Source organism: Musa acuminata, chromosome BXJ1-8, assembly GCF_036884655.1.
Source record: "Musa acuminata AAA Group cultivar baxijiao chromosome BXJ1-8, Cavendish_Baxijiao_AAA, whole genome shotgun sequence".
Lineage (NCBI taxonomy): Eukaryota > Viridiplantae > Streptophyta > Magnoliopsida > Zingiberales > Musaceae > Musa > Musa acuminata.
Genome location: NC_088334.1, coordinates 10,207,421 through 10,230,306, shown reverse-complemented (window position 1 = coordinate 10,230,306; position 22,886 = coordinate 10,207,421). Strand labels below are relative to the sequence as shown.

The following is a 22,886-nucleotide window of genomic DNA, read 5'->3' as shown; positions in this document are numbered from 1 at the left end:
CCTACATAAGGATAGGATACGTAGAACTCTCCATGTTCATACGAGTGGAGCAAGGTTATGATATGAATAAAGAGACATGAGACAATTGTCGGAGAGATAGATTACCTGACTCTCCATATTTCATCATATGTCGGAGAGATAGACAATTATATTTTGATAATTAAAATTCTGCATAATTCTGATTTATTATATTTAAAAATTATTCTATAATTTTATTATTTATTATTTTATTTTGATTTAATACATAAAAATTTCAGATTTATTATTTAATTTTATTTTGATCTCTTTATCTTCTGAATGTTTCATAATATTTTATCTGGAACTTTTATGTTTTACAGGATTTTTATATTAATTAAATAATTTTATTCATAGAAATAGTTTATAAACTAGTCTTATAAGGATTGTATGTTAGTTTAATTAAATTATGATTGAATTGAGTCTGATTCAAATTAATTAGATTGATTCAACTAGGGTTCATATAAATTAAAAACTAATTAGGGCATGATTCATGATGTCAATAGATTATTTATGAGTTTAAAGATATCGAGATTGATCTACGAGTTTGATTATGATTGCTTGACAAACAAGTGATCTACTAAGATTAGTATAAATTTGACATCTCTTGTGCCTTACATGATATGAGCTTCATGCCCATTATATAGCGTAAAATTTGGAATTGTTGGAATTATGGACTTGAATGCTGTTTTTGATTCATAAAGATATATTTTGAATATTTTTAATTACGTTTCTGTTTTGAATAAACTACTCTGCATGTTTAGAATTTTATTTCTTTAGTCAGAAATTTTCAAGTATTTTTAGGCATTAATTTGGAAACAAATAGATTTTGAATCTTGTTGGTTATCTATCTACTCTGAATAATATAGGATATGTTTTCTCTACCCTGAAATATATTCATATGATATTATCTGAATTATTCATGATTTATTGAACTTATAATTTTAAAAACACTAGTTATTGATATTTAATTCATGAAAAACAGTTTTGTAATATAATAAATTATGTTTTTTCTTTTAGTTAAATAACTCTGATGTTTGGAATTTTTATTTATTTTTATATGGAATTTTAAAGCTATTATATGATTTGTTTTGAAAATTTAAAATTTTAAAATTTTATGAAAACAAAAGGGGATTAATCTTATTTGTTTTGATCTACGAGTTTGATTATGATTGCTTTATGAATAAGTGATCTACTAAGATCAGTATGAACGTGACATCTATTAGTAGATCAGTATAAGTGATCTACTAAGTTCACATGTATTATGTGTTGTTGGTGGGTTGGATCAAAGCTTAACCCGATGCCTAAACACGGGTTGAGCCCAAATCCGAGCCTACAAAAACCTTTGTAGCCCATGGCATCTGTGTCGACCCAAGTTTTCACTGTTCCTATTTCCATGTATTCTGCATAGGTTGGCCCATTTGTTTTGACTTATTTTATGAGTTTGGCCATAATTGATTCCTAAATTAGATCCGAACCGAACCAATTTAGTTGATTTTGATCGGTTTAAAGTGCTTCTGAATTTATCTAGACCAATTTAAACTCATTTGACCCATATTAGACCTAATCAATTCTTCTAAGTTAGACGAAGTTACGATACATTCAAAACTAATCTTATGAGGATTATTAGTTGGTTAAATTAAATTTATTTTAATTAAGCCCGATTTGAATCGGTTGGACCAATTCAACTATGATTTAGGCCGATCAAGAGTGAATTGGGGGTATGATTCTAGATGTTTATAATGTTGATAGATCATTTATAAGTTTTGAGGTCTTCCATTTACAAGTTTGATTATGATTTCTTGATAAATGAATGATCAACTCAGGTTGGTATGGATGTGAGATATTCATTGGTAATGCCTCGTATGGTAGGAACTTTAGGACCATCATGCGGTGGATCCAATCTAATCCTTTTATTATGATTTTATATATATATATATATATATATATATATATATATATATATATATATATATATATATGCTAGCACCAACTTGAGACTAACATAAGATATAAGGTTGATGTAATAAAAAGACTTGAATAATCCCTCTTAATTATAAGAGAGCCAATATACTGGATAGCGATTCCTTTCAGGGTTTAGCAGGCTGTCATATGGATTCTTCCATCTACTATTGATAGATCTATGTTTTTATTTTGGTGGATAAGAAATAGTATTTTATCTATTATCGAGAGTATCATATGAATTTTATCTACCGTTGGGAGAGAATATAGCTAAGAGTATTATATTCCCTCTCACATAAATGTTAAAAGGTACATACTTACATCCTCTTTAGATCCCTAGAGGATAATCTTCTCTAGAATCGAATATATTCTCATTTGTTGTTAAGATTATATTCTATCATATACATACCCTCTCACATAAACGCTGAAAAGTACATACTTGCATCCTCTCTAGATCCCTAGAGGATAACCTTCTCTATAATATAACCTATTCTCATTTGCTATTAGGAATATAACCTATTTTCATATTCTTTCACATGCATTCTCTCTAGATCATATAACTTTTTCTGGATGATAACCTTCTCTAGAGACTCTAGATTCAAGAGCACCCAAGGTATTTCTCATATTTTGCTTTTAAAAAATAAGAAAAAGTAAACATTAATTTTTAGGATTTTTTACTTTTATGAAAAAAATTTCTCAAGATCTCTTGTTCTCATAGGATATTAACTACAAAAATTTTAAATTATTTTAGGATCCCAACATCATATAATTTCATAGGTGCGTTACATGCATTTTGTTCTCTAGATCGATGATGAACAAAAAAAAAAAAAAAAAACGTACAAGTCAAATAACATTTAGGTAGGAATTCAAAAACTCTTTTAATGTTCTTCTTCTATCAACGAGACAAGACGAAGCGTGTCTTTAACGTACATATGTTTCAAGGGCAGAAGGTGATATCGTAGTTAGCCCCCACACAGGTGAAGGTGCTGGTCCTATCATCATAAGCATAACTATATGCTTGAGGACATGCATTCTTGAAGATCTAGGAGTAGTAGGAGGGCTTGCAAGTGTCTAGGCTATCGTACTGGCCCCTGTAGCAGTACTCGTTCGTGTTGAAGGCTAAGCATGCGCTCTTACACCCGACCACGCCCCTGTTCGGCGCTATTATTGTTGGGAAATCTTTGGGGGCGACATCACATGCGCAGCGGAAGAACAAGAAAACAAAATCCCCGATTCCCAAAGAGATGTTCGTCGTCGTGCGAAGATTGGTACGCAAAAATCCGCGAAACATGAAACTGCGTATAGAGTAGATTGTGTTACCTAGGGAGATCGTATATCCCTGTTTCCTTGCAGATCCTTAGGAGAGGGTGAAGGAGGTCAAGCGTCCTCCTCTCTAGTGGTGATCCACACAGCAGGGTTGCGACGACGCTCCTCAAAACTCCAGGCCTACTCTGAGGTGGAGAGGGAGAGGAGAATAGGAAAGGCAAGCAAGAGCTCTCTTGCCTATGGGGCTCTGAATCCCTCCTATTTATAGAGGTCCCCTGTCAAACCCTAATGGGTCCTCCCCTAGTGGGTATTGGATCTGCATCCAATAAGACAAGGGCTCCGTCGGATATCTCATATCCGAACCTCTACTCATTGCAATGCCTATCATATGTGTGTGACCCTCTAGGCCCAATATCGAGCTGGCCGTGAGTCATACCTGTCAGAACTCCTTCTAACTTAGTGAATTATTATCTCTGTAATAATTCACTCGACTCATCGACTACGGACGTACTAGGCCACTACGCAGTAGTCCCCAGACGATACAGGGGAATCCAATCCATTGGACCTGTATGTCCTTAGTTACCGTGTACCTATAGTCCCTCATCCATCTAATATCCCAAAGACCATATATCGAGCATGGTGTTGTCAGACCCATACGGTTTCTACTCGAGTCTCGCTCTAATCGGATTCTCCCGGAGAACTCTTTCTCCCTCAACCCGAATGACCCTGGCCAGGGATTTGTTTGAGCAAGAACACATGGGATATTCCTCTCATGATGCCGAGAGTGGATGATCCTCTATCGACACTCAATAGCCCTCGTAAAGTCGACTACCACTCCCAATGACCAGTTGTACTAGATCTGGGACAGCCAAACCTATAAGTATGGTATCAAAGAGTGGAGCACTCATACAGGACATCCTTGGTGTCTCAAGTCTAAGGACCATATACACCACTAGGACTACGAAATCGCTATTTGACAATAAGGCATCATCAACCATCCAACATTCCGTAAGCGGATCAATCAGTGAACTCATTCTCCAATGAGCACCTGTACTGTATCCCTAGTGTCCCTACACAAGCAGCTATAAGACCAGCTGCATCCATCATATGGACGGGTATACAGCACACCAGTCTGTCCGGTTATCACGATATCCCTCTCGAGTAACCTATGACCGGGATTATTTAGGATATGTGTTTAAAGGTGAATCGATCTCACTATCGTGATCTCATCACGATCCGATTCCCATTGCACAAATCCAAGGACATCACAATATATGTATGCATTTATGCAATAGTTATAAAGTGATATACGCCAAAATATAATAAGCAAAAAGATTCTGTATCAAGTCACATATGCCATCACTCATGTGATTGGCTTGCTGGGCACCTATGACTATCAGTTATCACCAACTCCTAGGGGCACAGCAAGTTGACGTTCACCGGGCACGACGTGCTATTGCAATTCGACCCCCCGCTGGGAACAACTAACACCGGCAAGTTGAAGTCATCGACGTAGCTCACGTCATAGAAATCCTTGCCTCCGTAGCCCTACAGGGTGAACTGTTGGGGATGGAGGAGCAAGAAAAAAATAGAATACTACGATGTAAATAAAAGAATCCTTTTGATTCAGGAAAAGCGATGTAGTATTTAAAACAAGTGGATTGACAAGAACACTTGCAAGATATTCTCAAATGCACACACTCTCTATATTTCCTTGCTTCTTGAACTATCATCCTATTTATAGGACTAGTGGTAATTACCCATATCACCATGTCACCCAAGATAGAGGTAGTTATTGAAACTATCCTATAACTTCTAGATCATGATTGAGGTAGTTATTGAAACCACCCTATAACTACTAGATAATGATAACTACATAGTAACTATGAATCAAATGTCAACACTCACCCTTGATTCATAGTTGCATATACCGATTTGCGACATGAAATAAACATGCTTTTGAACTGGAAGTGACTTGACGAGGATATCCACAACTTGTTCATCTGTTCCATAATACTTCATTGTTATGGCTTCACTTGCTACAAGATCTTGAATGAAATGATAGCGTATCTCTATATGCTTCGTTCTTCTATAAAATGTTGGATTCTTCGTCATTACAATTGTGGCTTTATTGTTATAAAATATTTCCGTTGCTTCTTTTTATTCTTGATGAAGGTATTCAAAGTCTTCTAAGCCATATTGCTTGACAAGCTGCTGATGTTGCGGCTACATATTCTGCTTCCGATGTCGACAACACAGTTGTTGCTTGCTTTTTAGAACTCCAAGATATAGCTCCCGATCTGAGGCTAAAAACATTGCCTGAAGTACTCTTTCGATCATCTAAAGCTCTTGCCCAATCACTATCAATGAAACCAAATAATTTATAATTAAAATTATAAGAATACCAAATACCATAATATGTAGTTTCGGCAATATAACGTAGAGTTCTTTTAACAACTCCGAGATGATGTTTGCTTGGGCTATGCATAAACCTGGATATTACACCAACAGAGAATGCAATATCTGGTCGAGTATGAGTTAGATAAATCAAACCTCTAACCAAACTTCTATAGTATATTGAATTTGTTAGACTTGTACCATCTTCAAGTTTCAATTTCTCATTTACATTCATGGGTGTTGCTGCAGCTTTACAATTAATCATGTTAGATTTTTTTAGTAGATCTATTGTATACTTTCTTTATGAAATAAAAATTCAATCTGATCCTTGCTTCACTTCCAACCTAAGAAAATAGTGCAGTAGACTTAGATTTGACATTTCAAAACTATTCATCATGCATTTTTTAAATTCTACTACAGAAAAGTTAGATGAACCCATATATATAATATCCTCAATATAGAGGCAAACTATTAGAATATTATGTTTACCTTCCTTCTTTAGATAAAGAGTAGGTTCATTTTTGCTCCTCTTAAATCCATTTTAAAGAAAATAATAATTAATTTTACTGTACCATGCCCTTGGAGCTTGTTTAAGTCCGTAAAAAGCTTTTCTTAGCTTATACACCTTTTCTTCATGTCCTTTAACCAAAAAACCTTCAGGTTGATCAACAAAAACCTCTTCATGTAAATCTCTATTTAAAAATATAGATTTCACATCAAATTGATAAATAGACCAATTCAAGTGAGTAGCTAAAGCTAAGAAAGTTCTCACAGTTTCGAATCTAGCAATTGGAGAAAAAGTATCATCAAAATCAATACATTGTTGCTGTAAATATCCTTTTGCTATAAGTCGTGCTTTATGCTTTTGGATACTTCCATCTATATTAAACTTTGTTTTGAACACTCATTTTAATCCAATAACTTTTTTTTTTTTTTTTCTTTCAGTAGATCCATTAGCTCCCAAGTTTCATTCTTCTCAATTGACTTGATTTCCTCCTTTATTACATTTTTCCATTCCTCTTTTTCAACAACTTTCTCAAAAGTTGTTAGATCTGAAATAAACAAAGCAAATGTTGAGTCATAAATTCCTATTAGTGATATGAAATTTCTTGGAGGGGTTTCATCTAAGGAATCATAATTTGAACTATTATTAGGTGAGGTTGACGATGAACTTGTTGGAGCAAGATCTGTCATTTGATTCTATTGAGTGTCTAGTTCTGTTGGAATCTGTATTTGTGTTCCACCTTTATTGGTCTCCCAATTCAAAGTAATAACTAATTAAGATATATTTTTTAGATTTTTCATCAAGCTTATGATGATTTTGTGAATTAATCAAAGCATAAGCAATACAACAAAAAATTCTTAAATGTCTAACACTTAGTTTCATAGCATACCAAGCCTCAAAAGGAGTTTGATTCATAACAACTTTTGTTAGTGAAATATTCAACAAATAAACTGCTGTTGCAACTGCTTCTGCCCAAAACTAATTTGGAATTTGTTTTCCTTTAAGCAAACTTCTTGCCATTTCAACGATAGTCTGATTCTTACGCTCAGCTACACCATTTTGCTCCGATGTATATGGTGCCGTCAATTCTCTAAGAATACTATTTTCTTCACAAAAAGAATTAAACTCATTAGATAAAAATTCATCACCTCTATCTGTTCGAAGTGTCTTTATGTGTCTACTACTTTACCTTTCTATAAGTGCCTTGAATTTTTAAAAATTATCAAATATTTCAGATTTCAATTTCAAAAAATATACCCAAATCATGCGACTATAATCATCCGTAAACAATAGAAAATATTGACTTCCACCAAATGATTTTGTATTCAAAGGTCCACTTAAGTCAACATGAATTAATTCAAGACAATTAGATGCTCTCCATGCTTTTCTAATAGGAAATGATTTTTTTACTTTGTTTGCTATAAATACATCCGTCACATACATCAAGTGTATTAATCTTGGATAATCCGAAAACCATTCTTTTTTTACTTTACAACCTTAAACCCTTAATGTTAAGGTGTCCATATCTTAAATGTCATAAATTAAATTTATTCTTTTGAGTTGCGACAAGCACATGCCTTTCAATATTTAACACACCAAGTACAAATATCTTATTTTGCGTCATGCAAACATTTACTATAATCAAACCATATTTTTTATCTTTAATAGTGCATGAACCATCATCAAATATTACTGAATATTCATCATCTATCAATTGTCCAACACTCAACAAGTTATGTGATAAAGTAGGGACAAAGAAAATATTATCAAGGTATTTTACCTTTTCTTGATTTGTCTTCACCTCAATTGTTCCTTTTCCTTCCACTTGGATTTTGGATTTGCTTGTTATCTCCAAGTCTAACTTTCAACTTGTGAGTTTCATCAATATCTCTAAATATTAATTTTATGTCTAACATATGATTAGAACATCCACTATCCAGAAACCAAATATCATTTGAGATATCACGAACTTGTGAATGAGTCATAAACAACTTACTATTTTCTTCATTTTCCTCTACATAGTTTACTTGCTTTTCTCTTTTCCAGCAATCTATCTTCATGTGACCAAACTTTTTACAATAGTGACATTGAATTCCACTCTTTTAAATTTTTTTATCATAATTTGATTGCCTTTGTTCATCATGCCCATCTGCCACGTCCTCTTCATGTTGATTTTTTATCTTCTTTTGAAGTAGAAGACTCTCCCATAATCTGAAATGTTTTTCCTTCATTTTTTTCAAGTGACCTGTTCAACCTTGCTTCATGTGTTTATAAGGAACTCATTAGTTCATCAAATGAAAATGTAGATAAATCTTTTGACTCCTCAATTGCGATAACAACATGATCAAATTTCTAAGTTAAACTTCTCAAAACTTTTGCAACAATTATATGATCAGAAAGATTTTACCATAAGATTTTATTTGACTAACAATTTCAATCATTCGAGAAAGAAAATCTTGCACCGATTCATTGCTTTTCATAAACAAAATTTCAAACTCACGACGAAGGGTTTGAAGTTTTTTTCTGTAATCACCCTTGATGAGCCTTTAAATTTATTTTGAAGTATCAACCAAGCTTGCTTTGAGCTTGTCGCTACTGCAATTCTTGAGAAGATTGTCTCATGTACAGCTTGTTGAATGAAAAACAATGTCTTTGAGTCCATTCTATTCTCCCTCAGCCTGATTTCGTCATCTGAATCCGCATATCCATTCCCTATTAAGTCTCAAAGATCTTGAGACTTGAATAGAGTATTCATCTTGATACTCTAAAATTCATAGCATTTGCTCGAGAAGATGGGAATAAGGGGCTGAGACATTAAATTATCATTGAAAGTCATAATGCCCAGATTGAAACTAGGCTCTGATATCACAAATGTTAGGGATGGAGGAGCAAGAAAAAAATAGAATACTACGATGCAAGTAAAAGAATCCTTTTGATTCAAGAAAAGCGATCTAGTATTTAAAACAAGAAGATTGATAAGAACACTTACAAGATATTCCCAAATGCACACACTCTCTATATTTCCTTCATTCATGAACTATGACCCTATTCATAGGACTAGTGGCAACTACTCATATCACCATGTCACCCAAGATAAAGGTAATTATTGAAACTACCCTATAACTTCTAGATCATGATTGAGGTAGTTATTGAAGCCACCCTATAACTACTAGATCATGATAACTACCTAGATAACTATGAATCAAATCTCAACATGAACTCGATGAGCATGGTCGGCGACGCTCCTCCCGCCCCATTGCACGCCACCTGCCCAGTGCCGCAGTCCCCGGTAAAGCACGAGAATTTGCCGGCCGAGTCGGTGGAACACGTTTGCCGAGCCCACAACCGGCCTCCCCAGGCGGGTGGCGCATCCAGTGAAAAGGAGGCACTACTGTCCAGCTGGAATCCGGTCTGGGAAAGAGCACCTTTGTCGGAATTGGCCAACGAGGTAGGCCAAATAGTGAAGGAGCAGTTGTTCTTGAAGCTAAAGGTGGCGGAGTGTGCGCCTGACGAAGCATCAACAAGTATCATGCATGAACGAATGACATAACAATGTCAAGGGAAAGCATACATAGAACCAATGATCACGGACCTGAGATCAGGATGGCGACGTAGAAAGCGAGAGAGACGGTGCTGCAACTAAAGTTCTGCTTCGCTTGTGGGCGTCAAAGGGCAGAGGAGAACGGCTAGTTTGAGCAAGTCATGTCGCAGCCAAATCTCAACTTTGGTATGTAGCTGGTCCAGATTAGAGCCAGCTCGTGGGTTTTCTTCTTTTGTTGTGTGTTACTCGAGTCGTGGGTCCAACCTAATTATCAGAATATTGCAGTGTGAGATTAATTAATCATATTTTTTTTCTTTGAGAACATAACTCTAATTAAAATCAAATTGGTTTTTTGACCTGCAATGGCACTTTTTTAACTCTTCACACCACAACCTTGAGATCAATGCATTAGCTCAACCAGTATGAAGACATAACGTTCGATTCTACGACCACTAAGGGCTGAGGCCCTATGGGCAGTCGGTTTCGATATCTTTCTACTGCATTCTTTCATTTGCAACCACTACTCTCTGTTCTTTCTCATCCGATCATCAAATCTCCCTTTCCTCTATCTCTCTCTCTCTTCTCTTCCTTTTCGATCTCTCCTTGCCTACATTATTCAATAGTGCGGTCGCTCGTTTTCTCCTTTTTTTTCTTTCTGTTGTCTGTCTCCATCCTTTAGGTGAGAAAAGAAAGAACAGACTACATTGAAGAACAAAGACATATTTGAAGCATATAAGATCACAAAGCATAGAAGCTCCTCCTCATCCCAATCTTGTTGTTATGTTCTTGTCAGATTATAATTTTCTACTTTATTTTTCCTTCTTGTATGGCTTGGTCGTGTTGGGCAGACAGCCCATTGTGGGCTTTAACAGCCTATAGCTCACTTCCCTTATTAACCAAAACCTAGATCTAATAAAGGGGGTGTGAGGGCTATGAAAAAAAGGGATAGAAAACTACAGCAGCAATGTGATTCAAAATAAGAAAAAAAGGACATAAAAACAAGAGAAAAGAAAAAAGGAAGAAGACAAGGATAACGTCGAGACTATTCTCAATCATCCAATCTAAGCAATATTCTCATCTAATGTTAGATTAGATCTACAGTAGATTTTTGTTGTGATTACTTAGGGAGATTTTGGATATTGTGTACAGTGACATAATCTGTATCTTAGTTATTCTTTTGTAATTATTACTTGAGTTATGAGCAAAAGACTCTGAGATTTATATATTTATTATTCTTATAGTGAATTTTTTTTTGTTTGCCCTGTGATTTTTATAACGTAAATCTTAATGCTCTATTTGATTGTGATTTTCATTTAATTCTGTTGTGTGTTACGATCGATTTATATTTATTCGTATACAAAGTTTGTTCCTTTGTTTATCTCATGAGGCAGCCTGTTGTATGCATTTTGTTCCCTAGAAATGAATGATCGATGTCCAAAGCAAAAAAGATGGAAGTCAAATGACACGAATAGAACTTTGAAACTCTTCTTTTATTTATGCTCTCTCGAGAGCCAAAGCGAGATAAGAAGAAGCTTGTGATAGATGTACGTTGGTTTCAAGGGCAGTAGGTGATATCGTAATTAGCCCCCACGCAGGTGAAGGTGCTGCTCTTGTCATCATAAGCATAACTGTTACGTCAGGTAACTGTTCAGCCGTGGCCTCGGGGCCGTCACGGCTTGGTCCGGGTCCGGAAGGCGGTGGTCAACGGGTGGGGGAGCCCCTCGAGTCGCTGAATCTCCGAAGGCAGGTGATCTCCAAAGGCGTCGCACCTGCACAAGGGTCGGGTCGGGGTGCTCGACCCGACCCCTCCGACGATCAAGTCAGTGAAGGATGTGGAGGGGGTTTAGGAGGAGGAGAAACCCCTGTGGGTTCAGCTGTGTTCCGAGAGTCCCCCTTTTGCTCAGGGCTCAGGGGTATTTATAGAGGAGATTAGATGTTACCTGATGTGGCTGCTTGCAGGGGCAGGACAGTGCCCCGCGTGGCATCTGACATGGCCACTGGGGCTGCGTGGAGGACCGAGCTGCCGCAGGGTATGGGCGAGCCTCGGTTGACGTGCTCCCATCAGTTCGGCATTGAAGCTTCCTTCCTCGGGCAGTGCGTCCACCTGGCGTGGCTGACGTCATGGCCATTTTTACCCCTATCAATAACTATAAGCTTGAGGACACGCATCCTTGAACATCTTGGAGTAGCTGGTGGGCTTGCATGTGTCCGTGCTATTGTACTGGCCCCGGCAGCAGTACTCGTCCGTGTCGAAGGCTAAGCATGCGCTCTTGCACCCCACCACGCTCCCGTCCGGCGCCAGCATCTGCAACTCCGTGGGGCACCGCGCGTTGATGTTCGTCCGGCACGACGTGCTGTCGCAGTTCGACCCCCCGCTGGGAACGACCGACACCGGCACGTTGAAGCCGTCGACGCAGCTCACGTCGTAGAAATCCTTACCTCCGTCGCCCTGCAGGGTGAACTCGACGAGCGTGGTCGGCGGCGCTCCTCCCGCCCCATTGCACGCCACCTGCCCAGTGCCGCAGTCCCCGGAGAGGCACGAGAATCTACCTGACGAGTCGGTGGAACATTTGTGCCGAGCCCACAGCCGGCCTCCCCAGGCGGGTGGCGCATCTAGCGAAAAGGAAGCGCCACTGTCCAGCTGGAATCCGGTCTGGGAAAGAGCACCTTTGTCGGAATTGTTCAGCGAGGCAGGCCAAACAGGGTCGGGGCAGTTGTTCTTGAAGTTAAAGGTGATGGAGTGCGCGCCTGAAGAAGCATCGACAGGTGTCGTGCATGAACACACGACGTAACAATGGCAAAGGAAGGCATACATAGAACCAGTGATGATAACAGACCTGAGATCATGACGGCGACAAAGAAGGCGAGAGAGACGAGTCGTAGCTGCGCCATAGAGGAAGGCTCCGGAGAACTAAGAGGAGTTGGGGTGAGACGAAACGTCGCAGTGAGGGGCACTTTATATAGAGCCAAGTTGTCGTGTGCATGGACTGATTGTGTACATGAGATCTGAGATAGGTGTACCGACCCAAAGGTGGCACCGTATGCAGAATGCCGAATCTGGGATCGACATCCAGCATAGGAAGGTGAATAATATGATATGGTCCATATGCATTAATTTCTTTCCATCTATTCTAAATGAAATACACTTATCAAGATTTTGATACTTAATGACCAAGTCATTAAAATTAGAAATGAGATAAAGAGCGTTAATGGTTGGTTGTCTTCACAGTTTAATTACTACGCGTAGCTATCAACTGTTGTTGCTATCCCAGATAGAATTAGCTACGTAGGCAAAGATACTAACCCAAAAAAATACATATAGGATGTCTTGTGTCTCTGGTGAAGCAGCCGTCCGTCCGTCCGTGTTGGATGGCAAAGAGAATGTTAGGTGCTTTTGATGTTTTTTTTTTTTTTTCTAAATCTTGAATGAATGAATAAATGCACGATGAAAATTAAATTCTTTACTGGAAACTATAATGACTTGGAACTAATCAATTTAATGACTTGGACCTAATGACTATAATGCCTTGGACCTAATGACTTGGAACTATAATGCCTGATAAACATAATGACTTGGACCTAATCAATTTAATGACTAGGACTAATATAATACACGATGTTAAATTCATTACGTAATATAATGACTTGGACCTAATCAATATTCAAAGTGAATGATCAATAATAATATAATATACTAGAAAATCAAAATAAGATTTACTATGGTTCAACCTAAATCCACTATGAAAACCAAATTCTTTAGTACGTGAGATCAATTACAAGATCATTAAGTTATCCTCACTCAAGCCTAATCCTCTTTTATACCCAATCATATAGATTTTACAAAATTTATATTTTTTATTTCATCATCTCTAAAAACCTCATAGAACACCCTCTTTGTGCACCCTAGAAAAAAAAAAAAACCTAAGAGTACTCAAAGCATTCATCGTATCTAACTGTTTCCCACCAAAACTATAATATATTTATAGAAAAGTCAAATCCTAAATCATAATTGTTTTTTGTTAGGCTGATAGCCCATATTCAGCCCATGTGGGCTAGGGCAGCCCACAGACCACACCCCCTCTTAACCTAACCCTAATTAAGATTATGGGGGTGTGGTGGCTGCGTTTTAAAAGTAGAAAAAGGCTATAAAAAGGCAGCAACGAGGCAGATCTTGACAGCCACGGGATTCCAAAAAGAAGAAGGAGAACAAGGCAGAAAAGGAAGAGAAAGAAAGGGAAGAAGACAAGGACAACGCAGAGAGACTGTTCTCAATCATCTAGTAGTGTTCTCATCTTAGGTTAGATCAAATATACAGTAGACTCTTGCTATGATTACTTACGGAGGTTTTAGATATTGTGGGCAGTGACGTGATCCTTGTATCCCAGTTATTCTCTTGTGGTTGTTGCTAGGGTTTTGGGCAAGAGATTGAGATTTGTATATTCATTATTCTCATAGTGGATTATCTCTAGTTTGCCCCGTGGTTTTTACCCTTCACATTGAAGGGGTTTTCCACGTATATCTTGGTGTTCTGTTTGATTGTGTTTCCATTTTATTCCGCTGTATATTATGGTCTTCTAGTATTTGTTCATATACAAAGGTTATTCCTCTTTATATCCCCATCAACTGGTATCAGAGCGGGGTTTTGGTGATTTAATTTTTGTATTTGAACATGGAGGCCAGTAATATTTCTCGCATGATTAGTTTGAATGGAAATAATTGGATGATATGGAAACAAAGAATGGAAGATCTCTTGTATTGCAAAGATTTGTATGGACCTTTGCAAGGGGATAGTGCAAAACCTACAACTATGACAGATGATGAGTGGAAGAGGTTAGATCGAAAAACAATTGGGTTTATTAGACAATGGCTTGATAATAGTGTCTTTCACCATGTTTCTACTAAAATTTCTGCATATTCTCTTTGGAAAAAATTGGAAAGTATATATGAAAGAAAAACAGCTAGCAACAAAGCTTTTTTGATCAGAAAACTTGTGAACCTAAAATATAGAGAGGGTGCTTCTATTGCTGAGCATTTGAATGAAATGCAGAGTATTACTAGCCAGTTATCCTCTATAAAAATGTCTCTTGATGATGAGTTGCAGGCATTGTTACTTCTCAGTTCATTACCAGAAAGTTGGGAGACACTGGTGGTTTCCCTTAGTAATTTTGCGCTAGATGGTATTGTCACTATGAGTCAAGTAACAAGCAGTTTGTTGAATAAGGAGTTGAGAAGAAAGAGTTCACAACATCTCAGAATGATTCACAGGCACTTATCTCAGAGAACAGAGGAAGGTCAAAGTCTAGAAGCAGTTCACGTATGGGTAGGAGCAAGTCAAGATCAAGAAAAGATATTGTTTGCTATAACTGTGGTGAGAAAGGACATTACAAGAACCAATGTAAGCAACCTAAGAAGAACAAGAAAAAGGGAAAAGAAGTGGAGTCTATAGAGTTAAAGGATAATACTACAGCTATAGTGCAGGGTGGTGATTATTTGATTTTGTCTCCTTCTGATGATATTTTTTCTTGTGTGTGTCAGGATCTTGAGTGGGTGATTGACACAGGTGCTTCTTATCATGCTACACCTCGGAGAGAGTTTTTTGCTACATATAGGTCTGGAAACTTTGGTGTTGTCAAGATGGGCAACTATGGCACAGTAGACATTATTGGCATGGGTGATATTCATTTAAAGACCAACCTTGGCTGCAAGTTGGTACTTAAGGATGTGAGGCATGTGGTTGACTTGAGGCTGAATTTAATTTCAGTTGGAAGACTAGATGATGAAGAGTATGAAAGCATATTTCACAGAGGGCAATGGAAGCTTAGTAAGGGTTCTCTTGTTATAGCTAGTGGAAAGAATTGTCATACTTTGTATAGGTTGCAGGCCAAAGCTTATGGTGAGCAGTTAAATGCTACAGAGAAAGACTTCAGTATGGATTTGTGGCATAGGCGATTGGGACACATGAGCGAGAAGGGGCTGCAAGCTCTTTCCAAGAGAGAGGTATTACCAGATCTCAGAGGTATACATCTGAACCCTTGTATTGATTGTTTGGCTGGTAAACAACATAGAGTTTCATTTGCTAGTGTTGCTTTGTCTAGAAAAATGCATGCCTTAGACCGTGTTTATACAGATGTATGTGGTCCTTTGAGGACAAAAACTCTTGGTGGATCTGTTGATGTTCTTGGTATAAGTGATGCACTTTATTTTGTCACTTTTATAGATGATTTTTCCAGAAAAGTTTGGGCTTATGCTTTGAAGACCAAAGATCAGGTTATTAATGTCTTCAAAGAGTTTCATGCCAGGGTTGAAAGGGAGATAGAAAGGAAATTGAAATGCATAAGATCAGATAATGGTGGTGAGTATACGGGATTATTTAATGACTATTGTAGGTCACATGGGATCCAACATGAGATGACAGTTCCTAGTACACCTCAGCATAATGCAATCGTAGAGATGATGAACCGCACCATCATGGAAAAGATCAGATGTATGCTTTCACAGGCCAAGCTACCCAAAAGGTTTTGGGATGAGGCTTTGAGGACTGCAGTTGATGTGATCAACTTATCACCATGTACAGCCCTAGATGGTGATGTTGCAGAGCATGTATGGTCAGGGAATGATGTTTCCTACAGGCATTTGAGAGTGTTTGGTTGTCGTTCATTTGCACATGTTCCAGATAATGAGAGGTCCAAGCTGGATGGTAAGTCTAAAGAATGTATTTTTCTTGGTTACTCACATGATCAGTTTGGTTACAGGCTTTGGGATCCAGAAAAGCAGAAGGTGTTCAGGAGCAGAGATGTGGTCTTCTTTGAGGATCAAACCTTTGAGGATTTGAAGAAGAAGGCACCAGCCAAGACTTCTGCAGAAGGATTAGCAGATTGTGACCCAGTTATTCCTCCAGTATATCAGGGTGATAGAGGAGATGTGCAGGAAAATAGTGTAGAGCCTGATGTTGATTTACCTGCAGGACATGTTGAGCAAGAAGAAGTAGGAGAGCAAATTCCCGCAGAACCTCAGTTGAGAAGATCTTCTAGACAACGTCAACCTTCCAGAAGATACTCTACAGATGAGTATGTGATGCTTACTGATGCAGGTGAACCAGAGAGTTACCAGGAAGCAGTTGAAGAGAAGCAGTTGCAACTTCAGAAAATTCATACAGATGACAACGGAGCAGACATGATTACGAAGATCTTACTAAAAGAAAGACAGAAGATATGCCGACAGTTGGTCGGCATGACTTCACATTGAGGAGTCATGGGACAGCCTCCCTTATGGGCTGAAGGGGGAGGTTGTTGGGTTGATAGCCCATATTCAGCCCATGTGGGCTAGGGCAGCCCACAGCCCACACCCCCTCTTAACCTAACCCTAATTAAGATTAAGGGGGTGTGGTGGCTGCGTTTTAAAAGCAGAAAAAGGCTATAAAAAGGCAGCAATGAGGCAGATCTTGACAGCCACGGGATTCCAAAAAGAAGAAGGAGAACAAGGCAGAAAAGGAAGAGAAAGAAAGGGAAGAAGACAAGGACAACACAGAGAGACTGTTCTGAATCATATAGCATTGTTCCCATCTCAGGTTAGATCAAATCTACAGTAGACTCTTGCTGTGATTACTTGGGGAGGTTTTAGATATTGTGGGCAGTGACGTGATCCTTGTATCCCAGTTATTCTCTTGTGGTTGTTGCTAGGGTTTTGGGCAAGAGATTGAGATTTGTATATTCATTATTCTCATAGTGGATTATCTCTAGTTTGCCCCGTGGTTTTTACCCTTCATATTGAAGGGGTTTTCTACGTATATCTTGGTGTTCTGTTTGATTGTGTTTCCATTTTATTCCGCTGCATATTATGATCTTCTTGTATTTGTTCATATACAAAGGTTATTCCTCTTTATATCCCCATCATTTTTCTCACAAAGATTTCTCCTCCTAATAAGATTCCTTGTTCTTTTTAAACATGGTTTGTATTTTTTCTAAAAATCTTAAAATATTTATTAATCCTAACACTTTAGATATATATTTTTTCTAGAGGGATCAATTGGGCATAAGAGACATGGTTTGTATTAGGTGGTTCGGATGGATTTATATTCATGACAAATGCACCATGAGCATATATATATATATATATATATATATATATATATATATATATATATATATATATATATATATATATATATATATATATTGGTCACGTTAGATACGTTATTTTTATCCTGAATAAATAAATCGAGTGCAGAAGGAATGCTTTGGGCTTGGTCAATCACGGATGGTTCAGATATTTTGATGTCTTAAGCAAATGTGAATGTATCATATGCTAAAACAACATATTAGTCACATCCGACAGATATATTTTCTGACGACACATCATATGGTGCAAATATGTACTATCTATACATTTGCTCTCACTACTGTATCATATGCAGATGCTTGCCGGAGTGGTAAAGTGTTTCGCTCTCAATTTTTCGTTCTAATAAGAGTATAATGTTGGGCTCACAGGTAAATTGCTTGGATTATAAGGCTGGGTTTGAGTGTCGATAGAGAGAAGCTAGATTCTAATGTATGGGTTTCTTCTCTTCCGACCTATCTAGATCGAGAATCTCGATCCGAGCCATGCCTCCTTCACTTGTGAGTGCGATCGACATGAGCAAATAATCAACTTAAAGGTGTAATCGAATTGAAAGCATGATTATGTATGACTGACTCGATGGTACAATCATTTTGAGAGTGAGGTCGATTTGATTGATGGTGATTATTTTAAGAGTAATCCTCTTAAAAATATAATTATTGTAAAAGATATAATCATTTTAAAGATACAATCAACTTAAAAAACGATGGTGTATCATTATTTTGGAAGATGTATTGATGATGGCCCTAAGAGATTAGGTTGTCGTATCAATTTAGTCGTACAGCGACGTTGATGTTTTTTTATTTTGGAATTATACAATATCTCCCATATGACTTGATTTCACAAGATGAGAGGCCAAAGTCATCAAGATTATTGATCTCTATACATTTTAATTTTGTTTTTCTTCCTTCTCACTAATAGAGGCCAGTTGTAGGTTAGAGAACATCATCTTGCTACATTTATTTAACTCTTAGAAAATACTCGATAGACTTTTATAATATAACTCATCTGGCCCAAAGCTAACTATATTTTTGCAACCCATTGCCCTTCGGTCTTGTAGGAAAGCCAACTAAGATCCTCTATCCCTAGAGAAATATTTAATTGTTGTTTAAGTAGATTTGATGATATATTGATCTAAAAAGGAGTTTTAAATATAAATCAATTATTTTATGTTATGAAACAAATAATATTTAATTAATTATGAAATTATCGTATTAGACTCCTCTATCTCTCCTACATAAGGATAGGATACGTAGAACTCTCCATGTTCATACGAGTGGAGCAAGGTTATGATATGAATAAAGAGACATGAGACAATTGTCGGAGAGATAGATTACCTGACTCTCCATATTTCATCATATGTCGGAGAGATAGACAATTATATTTTGATAATTAAAATTCTGCATAATTCTGATTTATTATATTTAAAAATTATTCTATAATTTTATTATTTATTATTTTATTTTGATTTAATACATAAAAATTTCAGATTTATTATTTAATTTTATTTTGATCTCTTTATCTTCTGAATGTTTCATAATATTTTATCTGGAACTTTTATGTTTTACAGGATTTTTATATTAATTAAATAATTTTATTCATAGAAATAGTTTATAAACTAGTCTTATAAGGATTGTATGTTAGTTTAATTAAATTATGATTGAATTGAGTCTGATTCAAATTAATTAGATTGATTCAACTAGGGTTCATATAAATTAAAAACTAATTAGGGCATGATTCATGATGTCAATAGATTATTTATGAGTTTAAAGATATCGAGATTGATCTACGAGTTTGATTATGATTGCTTGACAAACAAGTGATCTACTAAGATTAGTATAAATTTGACATCTCTTGTGCCTTACATGATATGAGCTTCATGCCCATTATATAGCGTAAAATTTGGAATTGTTGGAATTATGGACTTGAATGCTGTTTTTGATTCATAAAGATATATTTTGAATATTTTTAATTACGTTTCTGTTTTGAATAAACTACTCTGCATGTTTAGAATTTTATTTCTTTAGTCAGAAATTTTCAAGTATTTTTAGGCATTAATTTGGAAACAAATAGATTTTGAATCTTGTTGGTTATCTATCTACTCTGAATAATATAGGATATGTTTTCTCTACCCTGAAATATATTCATATGATATTATCTGAATTATTCATGATTTATTGAACTTATAATTTTAAAAACACTAGTTATTGATATTTAATTCATGAAAAACAGTTTTGTAATATAATAAATTATGTTTTTTCTTTTAGTTAAATAACTCTGATGTTTGGAATTTTTATTTATTTTTATATGGAATTTTAAAGCTATTATATGATTTGTTTTGAAAATTTAAAATTTTAAAATTTTATGAAAACAAAAGGGGATTAATCTTATTTGTTTTGATCTACGAGTTTGATTATGATTGCTTTATGAATAAGTGATCTACTAAGATCAGTATGAACGTGACATCTATTAGTAGATCAGTATAAGTGATCTACTAAGTTCACATGTATTATGTGTTGTTGGTGGGTTGGATCAAAGCTTAACCCGATGCCTAAACACGGGTTGAGCCCAAATCCGAGCCTACAAAAACCTTTGTAGCCCATGGCATCTGTGTCGACCCAAGTTTTCACTGTTCCTATTTCCATGTATTCTGCATAGGTTGGCCCATTTGTTTTGACTTATTTTATGAGTTTGGCCATAATTGATTCCTAAATTAGATCCGAACCGAACCAATTTAGTTGATTTTGATCGGTTTAAAGTGCTTCTGAATTTATCTAGACCAATTTAAACTCATTTGACCCATATTAGACCTAATCAATTCTTCTAAGTTAGACGAAGTTACGATACATTCAAAACTAATCTTATGAGGATTATTAGTTGGTTAAATTAAATTTATTTTAATTAAGCCCGATTTGAATCGGTTGGACCAATTCAACTATGATTTAGGCCGATCAAGAGTGAATTGGGGGTATGATTCTAGATGTTTATAATGTTGATAGATCATTTATAAGTTTTGAGGTCTTCCATTTACAAGTTTGATTATGATTTCTTGATAAATGAATGATCAACTCAGGTTGGTATGGATGTGAGATATTCATTGGTAATGCCTCGTATGGTAGGAACTTTAGGACCATCATGCGGTGGATCCAATCTAATCCTTTTATTATGATTTTTTTAATATATATATATATATGTGCTAGCACCAACTTGAGACTAACATAAGATATAAGGTTGATGTAATAAAAAGACTTGAATAATCCCTCTTAATTATAAGAGAGCCAATATACTGGATAGCGATTCCTTTCAGGGTTTAGCAGGCTGTCATATGGATTCTTCCATCTACTATTGATAGATCTATGTTTTTATTTTGGTGGATAAGAAATAGTATTTTATCTATTATCGAGAGTATCATATGAATTTTATCTACCGTTGGGAGAGAATATAGCTAAGAGTATTATATTCCCTCTCACATAAATGTTAAAAGGTACATACTTACATCCTCTTTAGATCCCTAGAGGATAATCTTCTCTAGAATCGAATATATTCTCATTTGTTGTTAAGATTATATTCTATCATATACATACCCTCTCACATAAACGCTGAAAAGTACATACTTGCATCCTCTCTAGATCCCTAGAGGATAACCTTCTCTATAATATAACCTATTCTCATTTGTTATTAGGAATATATTCTATCTCATACATACCCTCTCGTATAAATGCTGAAAAGTATGTATTCTCTCTAGATCCTATAACTTTTTATGGATGATAACCTTTAGACTCTAGATCCAATAGCAGCTAAGGTATTTCTCATATTTTGCTCTCACCTCTTATCATACTCTACATATACTTGAGAAATAAGAAAAAATAAACGCAGCTACATATACGCAGCTCACGTCGTAGAAATCCTTGCCTCCGTCGCCCTGCAGGGTGAACTCGATGAGCGTGGTCGGCGGCGCTCCTCCCGCCCCATTGCACGCCACCTGCCCAGTGCCGCAGTCCCCGGTGATGCACGAGAATTTGCCCGCCGAGTCGGTGGAACACGTTTGCCGAGCCCACAGCCGGCCTCCCCAGGCGGGTGGCGCGTCCAGTGAAAAGGAGGCGCCACTGTCCAGCTGGAATCCGGTCTGGGAAAGAGCACCTTTGTCGGAATTGGCCAACGAGGCAGGCCAAATAGTGAAGGAGCAGTTGTTCTTGAAGCTAAAGGTGGCGGAGCGTGCGCCTGAAGAAGCATCAACAAGTATCATGCATGAACGAATGACATAACAATGTCAAGGGAAGGCATACATAGAACCAATGATCACGGACCTGAGATCAGGATGGCGACGAAGAAGGCGACAGAGACAGTGCTGCGACTAAAGTTCTACTTCGCCTGTGGGCGTCAAAGGGCAGAGGGGAAAGGCCAGTTTGAGCAAGTCATGTCGCAGCCAAAGCACAACTTTGGTATGTAGCTGGTCCAGATCAGAGCCAGCTCGTAGGTTTTCTTCTTTCGTTGTGTGTTACTCGAGTCGTGGGTCCAACCTAATTATCAGAATATTACAGTGTTAGATTAATTAATCATATTTTTTTCTTTGAGAACATAACTCTAATTAAAATCAAATTGTTTTTTGACCTGCAATGGCACTTTGTTTGACTCTTCACACCACAACCTTAAGATCAATGCATCGGCTCAACCTTAAGATCTACGACCACAGTGGGCTGAGGCCTGCGGAGCTGCGGCCATGTGGCCAGTGGGTTTTGGTTTCTTTCTGCTGTATTTTTTTATTTGCGACCACTACTCTCTGTTTTTTATCGTCCCATTATCAAATCTCCCTTTCCTCTCTCTCTTCTCTTCTCTTCCTTTTCGATCTCTCTTTGCCTACACTATTCAATAGTGCGGTCATTCGTTTTCTCATTCTTTCTATCGTCACCTCCATCCTTTAGGTGCCAAAAAAAAAAAAGAATAGGCTACATTCAAGAACAAAGACATGTTTGAATCATATAAGGTAACAAAGCATAGAAGCTCCTCCTCGTCCCAATCTTGACGTCAATGTATCCACCAAAGGTGAGTCAGCCATCTTGTTGTTATGTTCTTGTCAATTATAAA

The 22,886-nt window shown here is 36.9% G+C and overlaps 1 pseudogene; it reads right to left on the bottom strand.

Annotated features, from left to right (window-relative positions):
- Positions 1-11,198: 11,198 nt before the first annotated feature.
- LOC135588989 (thaumatin-like protein 1b) lies at positions 11,199-22,158 on the bottom strand (annotated as a pseudogene).
- Between the last annotated feature and the right edge of the window lie 728 nt (positions 22,159-22,886).